General features: G+C 39.6%; 1 non-coding gene across 1 annotated transcript; it reads right to left on the minus strand.

Moving 5' to 3' along the window:
- Window positions 1-291: 291 nt before the first annotated feature.
- On the minus strand, window positions 292-399 carry LOC132253290 (small nucleolar RNA R71). Its single transcript, XR_009465165.1, has one exon. It is a non-coding gene; the product is annotated as a small nucleolar RNA R71 (small nucleolar RNA).
- Between the last annotated feature and the right edge of the window lie 11,428 nt (window positions 400-11,827).

Raw genomic sequence — 11,827 nt, forward strand, 5'->3', positions numbered from 1 at the left:
ACCACCTATAGAGCAGCTAACGATCCGACCACATATTGTGCCACTTCTACCTACTTTTCATGGGATGGAAAGTGAGAATCCCTACGCGCATATCAAGGATTTTGAGGAGGTTTGTAATACATTCCGAGAAGGAGGAGCTTCAATCGACTTGATGAGTCTCAAGTTATTTCCTTTCACTTTAAAGGATAAGGCCAAGGTCTGGCTTAATTCTTTAAGGCCAAGGAGTATCCGAACTTGGACTGATTTGCAAGCTGAATTTCTTAAGAAATTTTTCCCGACTCATAGGACCAACGACTTAAAAAGAAAAATTTCAAACTTCTCATCTAAAGAGAATGAGAAATTTTATGAGTGTTGGGAAAGATACATGGAAGATATCAATGCTTGTCCTCACCATGGCTTTGATACATGGCTATTGATTACTACTCAAAAAGTTTTATTTTATAACTTGTAATTAACTCTTTTAAACACTTTTGAGTAGTAGTTATTACCTTTTAACTCAATTGGCATGTTAAGGACCCTTGCAATCGTTTCTAATCAAATTGTGTTAAGTTTTGGTGTTTTTGATAGCTTTTTTATCACCAAAGCAATCTAAGATGAGGGAGAGCTTTGTATAATCCATGGCAAAGTAAATGGAAGCTCATTTACAAGAAAAATCCAAGCTTTGAAGCTTTGTAGTCATTTTCCAAAATCAAATCAAGAATGCAAGGAGGAAAAACAAAGAGAGGAATCTAACATGAAGAAATCCAAGAGGACAACAACTGTAGGACATATTTCGAGTACTTTCTGGAGTCCATTTTATGTATACTATATGTCGTTTCGAAGCTGGGGAAGTCAGGAGTCCAACGCTTTAAATGGTACACAAATCAGAGCTGAAATGAAAAAGTTATGTCCATTGGAAGACAACCACACCAAGCTGAAAGGCAATTTCGCAAGCTGTGAAATCACAAAGTGCAAGCTGCGAAATCAACTTTTTCTTGCGAAATGGAGACTTTTAGCTTGCGAAATTTTTGCAGCCCATGTTGCATGCTGTGAAATCCACCTAAGTGCTCCTTGATATTTGTGACCGGCTCTTTTAGATTTTTTCTTCAAATATTTGTTGTTTAAATCCCTATTTTCTCCTTGTAATCCACAAATCATAGGATTCCTTAGTTAGGAAGTAAGAAGAAAGGGTGAATAACCTCCTATATATCATTTTTAATTTTCTTTACACAAGGATATCTCTGGAGCTTGTTCTCATAAGATAGATAATCTCCAATACTCAATCTCAAGGCTCACTAACCTTAACACAGTGCAAGAGAAGGGAAAATTTCCTTCTCAACCTCACCAAAACCCCAAGGGTATCCATGAAGTGGAAAGTCATGATGGAGAGTCTTCACAAGTGAGAGATGTCAAAGCCTTGATTACTCTAAGGAGTGGTAAAAAGATTGAGCTGCCAACACCCAAGCCACATGTTAAGAAAGAGGAAGAAGAAGAAGAGACAGAGAAAATGGAGGAAATCAAAGGAAAAAAGAAAGATAACAATGAAGGGAAAGAGGACCATGATTCAACAGTGAATGCAACTCCGAAGAAAGTACTTATCAAGGGAGATGTGATGAAGAAACACACACCTCCACCTTTTTCTCAAGCTTTGCATGGGAAAAAGGGAATCAGAAATGCATTAGAAATTCTTGAAGTATTGAGACAGGTGAAGGTCTACATCCCATTGCTAGATATGATTAAACAAGTTCCAACTTATGCAAAATTCCTAAAGGACTTGTGTACTATCAAAAGAGGGTTGAATGTGAATAAGAAAGCCTTCTTGATTGAGTAAGTAAGTGCTATCATACAGTGCAATTCTCCATTAAAGTACAAAGATCCGGGTTGCCCTACCATTTCAGTCATGATTGGAGGAACTGTAGTGGAGAAAGCTTTGTTAGATTTGGGAGCAAGTGTGAATTTGCTACCATACTCTGTCTACAAGCAATTGGGACTTGGTGAATTGAAGCCAACATCAATCATTCTATCTCTAGCAGATAGATCAATGAAAATTCCAAGGGGGATAATTGAAGATGTCTTAGTTCAAGTTGATCATTTCTACTATCCAGTAGACTTTGTTGTTCTTGACACGAACCCAATTATCAAGGAAACTAATTATGTTCCTATCATCCTTGGAAGGCCATTGCTAGCTACATCAAATGCAATCATAAATTGTATGAATGGACTAATGCAACTCACGTTTGGCAACATGACATTGGAGCTTAATATCTTCTAAATGTCCAAAAAGCCAATCACTCCGGAAGAAGAAGAAGGTCCAGAAGAGGTGTGCATCATTGACACTCTAGTGGAGGAGCATTGTAATAAGAAAATCCAAGAGAAGTTCAATGAAAGTCTTGGGGATCTTGAAGAAGGGTTGCCTGAACCCTCACATTTGCTTGCTGCTCTACAAGGTTGGAGGAGGAGAGAAGAAATTCTACCTTTGTTCAATAAAGAGAAGGCATAAGAAGCTGCTAAAGAGGAGACCCCAAAGCTCAATCCGAAGCCCCTGCCCACGGAGTTGAAATATACATACCTAGAAGAGAATAAAAAGTGTCATGTTGTTATATCTTCATCTCTTACTACTCCTCAGCAGGTGTGTCTACTTGAAGTTCTCAAGAGGTGTAAGAAAGCAATAGGATGGCAAATATCCGACTTGAAAGGCATCAGTCCTTTGGTCTATACGCATCATATATACATGGAAGAAGAAGCTAAATCAATTCGTCAACCTCAAAGAAGATTGAATCCTCATATGCAAGAGGTGGTGCGAGCTGAGGTTCTGAAGCTACTTCAAGCAAGTATTATCTACCCCATATCAGATAGCCCATGGGTGAGTCCTCCTCAAGTGGTACCAAAGAAGTCAGGGATCACAGTGGTATAAAATGAAAAGGGAGAAGAAGTTGCTACACGCCTCACTTCAGGTTGGAGGGTGTGTATTGATTATAAAAAATTGAATGTTGTGACAAGGAAAGATCATTTTCCATTGCCATTTATTGATCAAGTGTTGGAGAGAGTCTCAGGCCATCCTTTCTATTGTTTCTTGGACGGCTACTCCGGGTATTTTCAAATAGAAATTGATGTTGAAGATCAGGAGAAAACCACTTTTACATGTCCATTTGGAACATATGCCTACAGAAGAATGCCTTTTGGTTTATGCAATGCACCTGCAACATTCCAACGATGTATGTTAAGTATCTTCAATGATATGGTGGAGCGAATTATGAATGTTTTCATGGATGACATCACCATATATGGAAGTACATTTGAGGGATGCTTAGTTAACTTGGAAGCAATTCTGAACAGATGCATTGAAAAGGACTTGGTGCTTAACTGGGATAAATGTCATTTTATGGTACAACAAGGAATTGTCCTTGGCCACATCATCTCCGAGAAAGGCATTGAAGTTGATAAAGCAAAGGTGGAACTTATTGTCAAATTGCCATCCCTAACAACTATAAAAGGAGTAAGGCAATTCCTTGGCCATGCAGGGTTCTATAGGAGGTTTATAAAAGATTTCTCTAAGCTTTCAAAGCCTCTTTGTGAACTATTGGCTAAGGATGCTAAATTTGTATGGGATGAGAGATGTCAAAGGAGTTTTGAGCAACTGAAGCAATTTTTGACAACCGTTCAATAGTGAGGGCTTCTAATTGGCAACTACCCTTTGAAGTGATATGTGATGCCAGTGACTTTGCTATAGGAGCTATTCTTAGTCAAAGAGAAGATGGAAAGCCCTATGTGATCTACTATGCAAGCAAGACATTGAACGAAGCGCAAAGGAACTACACAACCACAGAGAAAGAATTGTTAGCTGTAGTGTTTGCTTAGACAAGTTTTGTGCTTATCTAGTAGGGTCTTTCATTGTTGTTTTCACTGACCATTCAGCCTTGAAGTATTTATTGACAAAGCAAGATGCAAAAGCAAGGTTGATTAGATGGATTCTCTTACTACAAGAGTTTAATCTCCAAATCGGATATAAGAAAGGAGTGGAGAATGTGGTAGCTGACCACCTTTCAAGGTTGGCTATAGCACATAACTCCTATGTTTTACCTATTAATGATGACTTTCCAAAGGAATCACTTATGTTGCTAGAAAATACTCCTTGGTATGCTCATATTGCTAACTACCTAGTTACTGGTGAAGTTCCAAGTGAGTGGAAAGCACAAGATAGGAAGCACTTCTTTGCAAAGATTCATGCCTACTATTGGGAAGAACCTTTTCTTTTCAAGTATTGTGCAGATCAAATAATAAGAAAGTGTGTCCCTAAAGAAGAACAATAAGGAATCCTCAGTCATTGCCATGAGAGTGCATGTGGAGGCCACTTTGCCTCTCAAAAAACAACCATGAAGGTGTTGCAATCAGGTTTTAGTTGGCCATCACTCTTCAAAGATGCCCACACCATGTGTAGGAGCTGTGATAGATGTCAAAGGCTTGGGAAGCTGACACGAAGAAATCAAATGCCTATGAACCCCATTCTAATAGTTGATCTCTTTGATGTTTGGGGCATTGACTTCATGGGACCTTTCCTAATGTCTTTCGGTAACTCTTACATTTTGGTGGGGGTAGACTATGTTTCTAAATGGGTTGAGGCAATCCCATGTAAACACAATGATCACAGGGTGGTTCTCAAGTTTCTCAAGAGAACATCTTCTCAAGATTTGGGGTGCCCAAGGCCATAATCAGTCATGGGGGTACTCATTTTTGCAACAAGCCTTTTGAAACCCTTTTAGCCAAGTATGGGGTGAAGCATAAAGTAGCTACACCTTATCACCCTCACACTTCCGGGCAAGTTGAGTTGGCAAATAGGGAAATCAAGAATATATTGATGAAGGTAGTGAACATGAGCAAAAGAGATTGGTTTGTTAAACTCCATGATTCACTATGGGCATATAGAACAACTTACAAGACTATTCTTGGCATGTCTCCTTATCGCCTAGTCTATGGCAAAACATGTCATCTCCCTGTGGAAGTTGAATATAAGGCTTGGTGGGCAATGAAGAGGGTAAACATGGACTTGACCAGAGCCGGGGCAAAGAGGTGCTTAGACCTTAATGAGATGGAGGAATTAAGAAATGATGCCTACATCAATTCCAAAGTTGCAAAACAGAGGATGAAGAAGTGGCATGATCAGTTAATCTCCAACAAAGAATTCTAGAAGGGACAAAGAGTCTTACTCTATGACTCTAGGCTCCATATCTTTCTTGGAAAGCTAAAGTCAAGGTGGATAGGCCCTTTCATTATTCATCAAGTGCATCTCAATGGAGTGCTGGAACTACTGAATTCCAATAGCATAGACACTTTTAAAGTCAATGGCCATCGTCTCAAACAATTCATGGAGCCATTCAATTAAGACAAGGAGGAAGTCAACCTCCTTGAGCCACAGAAATCCTGATCAAAAAGGGGTTAGATGGACTTGGTCTTGCCAAAATCCATGTTTTTATTTTAATTTTGTTAATTTAAAAGCTTTTTTAATTGTTTTAATTTTGATCTTAGTTTTGATTTATGTTATTTTGATATAACTTAGACTTTTTGAATGATCAAAATCAAAAGGAATTTCAAAAGAAGTGGAGGGAAGCCATAGGGAACCAAAAAAGCACAAAAACAGAGGAATTTATGCTCCTGTGAAAATTTCACAGCCAAAAGAGTCACCTTGCGAAAAAAGGCTTCCCTTGCGAAAAATTTTTGCAGCCAAAAGTGCCATCATGCGAAAATGGGGTTATGCTGCAAAAAGAGGGTCCCCCTACGAAACCATTTCGCAGCCACAAGCCTCCCCTCCCATCCCGCAAAAATTTTTGCAGCTGTTAAACCACTCCCAAGCACATGTGTGCCATTTCGCAGTTGCGAAATGAGCTGTAAAACCCCTGCGAAATTCCCCTTTTGCTGCGAAATCCCCCTTTGGCTACGAAATGGCCCTCCTCCTACGAAAATCCCAACCGTCAATTAAACACCTATTTAAGCTTCTAAATTCCCAAGTTTCATTTCGTACAACTATTTTGACCTACGAAAAACCCTTTCAAGTACGAAACTGAACCAAATTAGAGGGCCATCTCCAAGGGAAGTCTAGAGGACATCCATTGAAGCATAGCACCCTGCGCACCTCCACCCACCCTCTGAAGCCTCTTCACTTCAGCCATGGCCAAAACAAGAGGAGCCAATACCCCATCTCCATCAGCTCGCGACAATACACTGAGAGCCTCACCTGTGTGAGACTCCATGACTAAGCCTCCACAACCACCTGCCATCCCACCTTCTGAAGATGGAGCGTCGTCTAGTCCTCCTCAGCGAAGATATCAAACTAAGAGACCACCCACTATACCAGGGGCAAGCTCCTCACGTCCCAAGAAGTCAGCTAGTTGCCCCCCTGTGAAGAAAACCAAAGTCTTAGCTCCAATAGAACCATCAGAGCCTCTATCAGAGCCTTAGCCGCCTACTATAGAGTCTCATATTCCTTTTGAGATGACTCCAAAGGTGGTTATCAGGCAACCTATGGTTACTCAGCCACCCATAGAGGGCAATTTGGATTGTCGGGCTAGGTCATTCCACTTTGAGCTATGTTTTGACAGAGAGACTTTCAGAGACCAGCCAGAGCTCAAAGATTCATTCCACTTACTTCAGAGGTACCATTTGGAGCACCTGATGACTCTAAGGGATTTCTTCTATCCCCGAGTCGCATTAGACTTTTATCAGTCTATGACTACGCATCGCGTCTAGGATCCTACTGTCATCCACTTCACTATTGATGGACGTCATAGTATCTTAGGAGTCAGACACAAAGTAGAGGCCCTCTACATTCCATATGAGCCAGTGCGTCCAACAGATTATAGAGAGTGAGCTCATCATTCTTAGAGTGATATGGTTTGTATACTGTCCAGGGGGACATCCACACGCTCGTTTCTTTTGAGGAAGAAGCTTTCACCCAGCATGTTTCCTCTCGATGCACTCCTACACCACAACATATTTCCACTTCAGCATATGGTGTAGAGGAGGAGAGCTATATTAGAGGCCTTGTTCAGGATTTCAGAGGGTTTTTACTTTGGCCCTCATCATTTGATCATGACCGCTCTTCTTTACTTTGAAGAGAAGGTCCACGGAAAGAAGCTACTGAGAGCATATGCAATTCCACTGCTATTCCCGAGGTTGCTCTGTCAGATACTAGATCACTTGGGCTATCCTTTTGAGCCTCAGCTTGAGCGTAGACGCATTTTCCGAGAGATATTCACTCTCGACAAATGGACTAGTATGACGGCTTATGTTGCATAGCCAGGAGCCCCAGCTGGACTAGAGCATCCAAAGATACCACAGCCAGAGGAGCCACAGTAGGCACAACAGGCTAAGATACCTACAGAGATCATAGCACCTGCCCCTGTAGTGCCTTCTACCACTCCTGAGGCCACATCATTTGCTTTTCTTACCACTCTTGGGACTCTGCCAGTTGTACCAGCTACATTTGCGCTTCATCCATCTGAGTCTAGTATCGCCATATCTATTTCAGAGTTTAGAGGCCTATGTCAGACTTTGCAGACATTGACCGTTACTCAGAGCGTTCTTGCCCAGCAAATGGCAGTCGTACGTGCACATCAGGATCAGTTTATCACCACCCAGACCCAGCATACTGTCATCCTTAGGTAGATACAGCAACATTTGGGTATTCTATCGCCACTTGAGCATGATATGCCTAGCCCATCAGAGCCTACAGATCCATCCCAGGATGCTCCTCTAACAAAATAGATTGTCCCCCCCGAGGAGACGACTACAGGACAAATAGAGACACCCATCCCGAGTACTCAGACTTGTACAACCAAGCCATTGCCTCCACATGATCCTCCTACCACCACCTGATCATTTATCTATTTTATTTTTTGTATTTCCTTATCATAGTAGAACTCGTAATCCGATGTTTTCGATGTTTTATATATTGGGATTGGATGTATTGCTTGTTCTTAGTTCATAGTGTACTTTCTTAAAGTAATACATATCCATCATTTTTTAGTATACTTGGCATAATATTATTTTATTTCCTCTACTCATAATTTTTTGTTGTTTTTGGATCATGTGGTTTCTCTTAGACGACTCAGACTCCATGTCACTCAGGAGGTACCACTTCCTCCTTGTATTTTCAATCGCTCTTGCCACATTGATGACAATGTTCAGCTTGGTTGGGGGGAAGAGAGTTGAGGAAGGAAGTTTTGCTTTTAATGCTAAGTTATTTTGGTAATTTAGTTGCTTTTTGCTTAATTTTAATTTTTTTAAGTTTTTAATCTAATCTTCATGGTTATTAAGGAAAAATTCTCAAAATGAAAAGGGAGAAATTGAATTTTTGTCTTTTTACTTGACTTAGAATTTGTATTATGCTTATTAAAGTCAATGAATTGTTGAAACTTCTATTGAATTAAACCTTAGTTTTTCCACTTTAAGCTATTCACACACTGTGCACGGTAGGTTCCGATTATAAGATGGAAAACTATTTCACCCTCTTGACTTAGGAAAATTTAGACTTGGTACCTTTGACCTTATTTTAATAGTGTTGGGACACCTTATAAAAGGCCAACGAGCCTTTGAAAAAAAGAAAAGAAAGAAAAAAAAAATGTTTTATTTGCCTTGAAACCCTAGCAAGGTCCGAGGGGTATATGGTGAAAATCTTTAAAACCTGGTGCCTTAAGCCTTCATTGGTTGGGAGTCACCGACCTCAATGCTCGTTACAAGGGTGAATAGGTGGAATTTGACATACTGTAGGTGCTTGGGTATTAAAATTTCTTTCTCGAAAGTCCAGGGTAAAATCCGAGGAGTTAGTGGTTGAAAGATCCTTAAAGCTTGATGCCCTAAACCTTAATTGGTTGGGAGTCATCGATGGACCCCCATTACATGGACAATTTAGAAAAGAATACCTTTAAGCTTTGTACTCCTACAAGAAAAAAAATGAAAAAATTGGGAAGCAAGAGGTGCGTTCTTAGCCTATTGAAGTTTGTCAGTTTGCTAAGTGTCGAAAAAGAACTAGTTGGGGGGAGAGATTAGTTCAGCATACTATATTCGGAAACTAATAAGTAACACTTAGATTTTTGTGGAAGAGTAAGGTTTGGACATTTGGGAGTGGAAATCATTTTGAAGCTTAAACTGGCATATTGCTTTCTCTTCATGGATTGTGATTAGACAAGTTATTTGATAACTCTTGTTGAAGTTTGAGTTTTATATCTTTAATGTTCCATGTGAGAGTTTGATCATCATGCCACTTGAAATTTTTTGAAGTGATCAACATGATTTTGTAAATTATATTACTGTTTATTTTTCTTTTTCTCTCATTCATTGCTAAGGGACTAGCAATATGTCAGTTGGGGGGAGTGATTACTACTCAAAAAGTGCTATTTTATAGCTTGTAATTAACTCTTTTAAACACTTTTGAGTAGTAGTTATTACCTTTTAACTCAATTGGCATGTTAAGGACCCTTGCAATCGTTTCTAATCAAATTGTGTTAAGTTTTGGTGTTTTTGATAGCTTTTTTATCACCAAAGCAATCTAAGATGAGGGAGAGTTCTATATAATCCATGACAAAGCAAATGGAAGCTCATTTACAAGAAGAATCCAAGCTTTGGAGCTTTGTAGTCCTTTTCCAAAAGCAAATCAAGAATGCAAGGAGGAAAAACAAATAGAGGAATCTAACATGAAGAAATCCAAGAGGATAGCAACTGTAGGACATATTTAGAGCACTTCCTGGAGTCCATTTTATGTATACTATATTTCGTTTCGAAGCTAGTGAAGTCAGGAGTCCAACGCTTCAAACGGTGCACAAATCAAAGCTGAAATAAAGAAGTTATGGCAATTGGAAGACAACCGCACCAAGCTGAAAGGCAATTTCACAAGCTGCAAAATCACAAAGTGCAAGCTACGAAATTAACCTTTTCTTGCGAAATGGAGACTTTCAGCTTGCAAAATTTTCGTAGCCCATGTTGCATGCTGCAGAATCCGCCTGAGTGCTCCCAGATATTTGCGACTGACTCTTTTAGATTTTTTCTTCAGATATTTGTTGTTTAAATCCCTATTTTCTCCTTGTAATCCACCAATCATAGGATTCCTTAGTTAGGAAGTAAGAAGAAAGGGTGAATAACCTCCTATATATCATTTTTAATTTTCTTTACACAAGGATATCTCGCGAGCTTGTTCTCAGAGACCAACTTTTTGTATAGTTTTGAAGAAAGTAATACACGGAGCTTTGCTCTGCGTTACCTACTCATTTTGATTATACTTTTCTCACTAGCCAAACAAGCTCAGAGGATGTTTCCTCAGAGAATGAGTGGCTAGGCTTTTTGTCTCTTGGAGTTAAGGAAGTTGGGTAAGGTGCCGAATGCAAAAATTGGAAGTTTTGTTGTTTCAACTTTTAATGAAGAGAAAGTGTGATTCGTTAATGGTTTCTATGTTTTTAGTTAACTTAAAACTCCTTAAAATCACCTGGGCCAACACTTGGTAAGGCAAGTGATCTCCGTCCATTAAGATACACTAGTTTATCTCTTGCGAGCCTTAGGGAGGTGGTTCAAAGGTAGGATTTTCTAGAATAGCCAACACTTGGTAAGCTTTTGGACTCTAAGGAGACATCCATTAGTTATCTCTTGCAAGCTTGTGAAGGGTAATCCAAGGTTAAGGATCACCTTGAATGGCAAATGCTAGGTGAGAGGAACGAGCCATTGCAAGATGAATCAGTGAGAGGGATTTAGTGTTTGAATCCATTAAGGGGAAGCGTCTATACCACACCGGTTCGGGAAATAACTATATGTTAAATCCCCAATGCAAGGAAAAGATTCAAGTGACCGAAACTCCCTTTTTGTATTAGGAACTTGAGCCTAGTGATCCAAAAACTCCAAGAAGCACTTTTCTTTGTAATTAAAATCAGTTACTATTTTTAGTTAGCTTAAAACCAATCATTTTTCAACCAAAGTTTATGTTTTCTTTTAAAGATAACCTTGAAATGAAAAAGCACCAATTCAGCTTTGAATTAATATCAATTGTAATTTGACAACCTATCCCAATGAACGATCCTAGAGCCACTATGCTATGCTAGCTGAGGCTATCCTAGTACATGGTGAAATAAGTTTATAAATTTTGTTGATTACTCCCGTCTGAGGACCAAAATCAAGGTACACCAGTTGATTGATCACCAATCAATAGGACATACACCAGCTGGGCATGAAATCAGCTATTGGTGAGTTATTTTTACAATGGTATGTCTTCCTCAATGAAGCAACTCTTAGAAACGATGTGTGGAGGAGACTTCATGAGTAAGAATCTAGAGGAAGGCATGGATTTCTTGAGTTATGTAGCTGAAGTTTCAAGAGGATGGGATGAACCGAATGCCAGAGAAGTGGGAAGAATGAAATCTCAACCTAATGCTTTTAATGTTAAGGTTGGATGTATACTTTGAATGAAGACACCGATATGAAATCAAAATTCGCAGCTATAGCAAGAAGATTGGAGGAGCTAGAAGTGAAGAAGATACGAGAAGTACAGGCCATTTGGGAAACACCAGTGCAAGTTATGTCGTGTTCCATTTGTCAATCTTTTGAGCACTTGGTGGTGGAGTGTCCCACAATTCCAGCTGTGAGAGAAATGTTTGGGGATCAAGCAAATGTTATTGGACAATTTAAGCCCAATAACAATGCTTCATATGGCAACACCTACAATTCAAATTGGAGGAACCATTTGAATTTCTCATGGAAACCAAGGGCACCTCAGTACATGCAACCTGGCCAAGCACCTCCATAAGCCTCAAATCTTGAACAAGCCATTGTGAATCTTAGCAAGGTCGTGGGAGATTTTGTTGGAGATTAGAAA

The sequence above is a fragment of the Vitis vinifera genome, chromosome 18, assembly GCF_030704535.1.
Source record: "Vitis vinifera cultivar Pinot Noir 40024 chromosome 18, ASM3070453v1".
Classification (NCBI taxonomy): Eukaryota; Viridiplantae; Streptophyta; class Magnoliopsida; order Vitales; family Vitaceae; genus Vitis; species Vitis vinifera.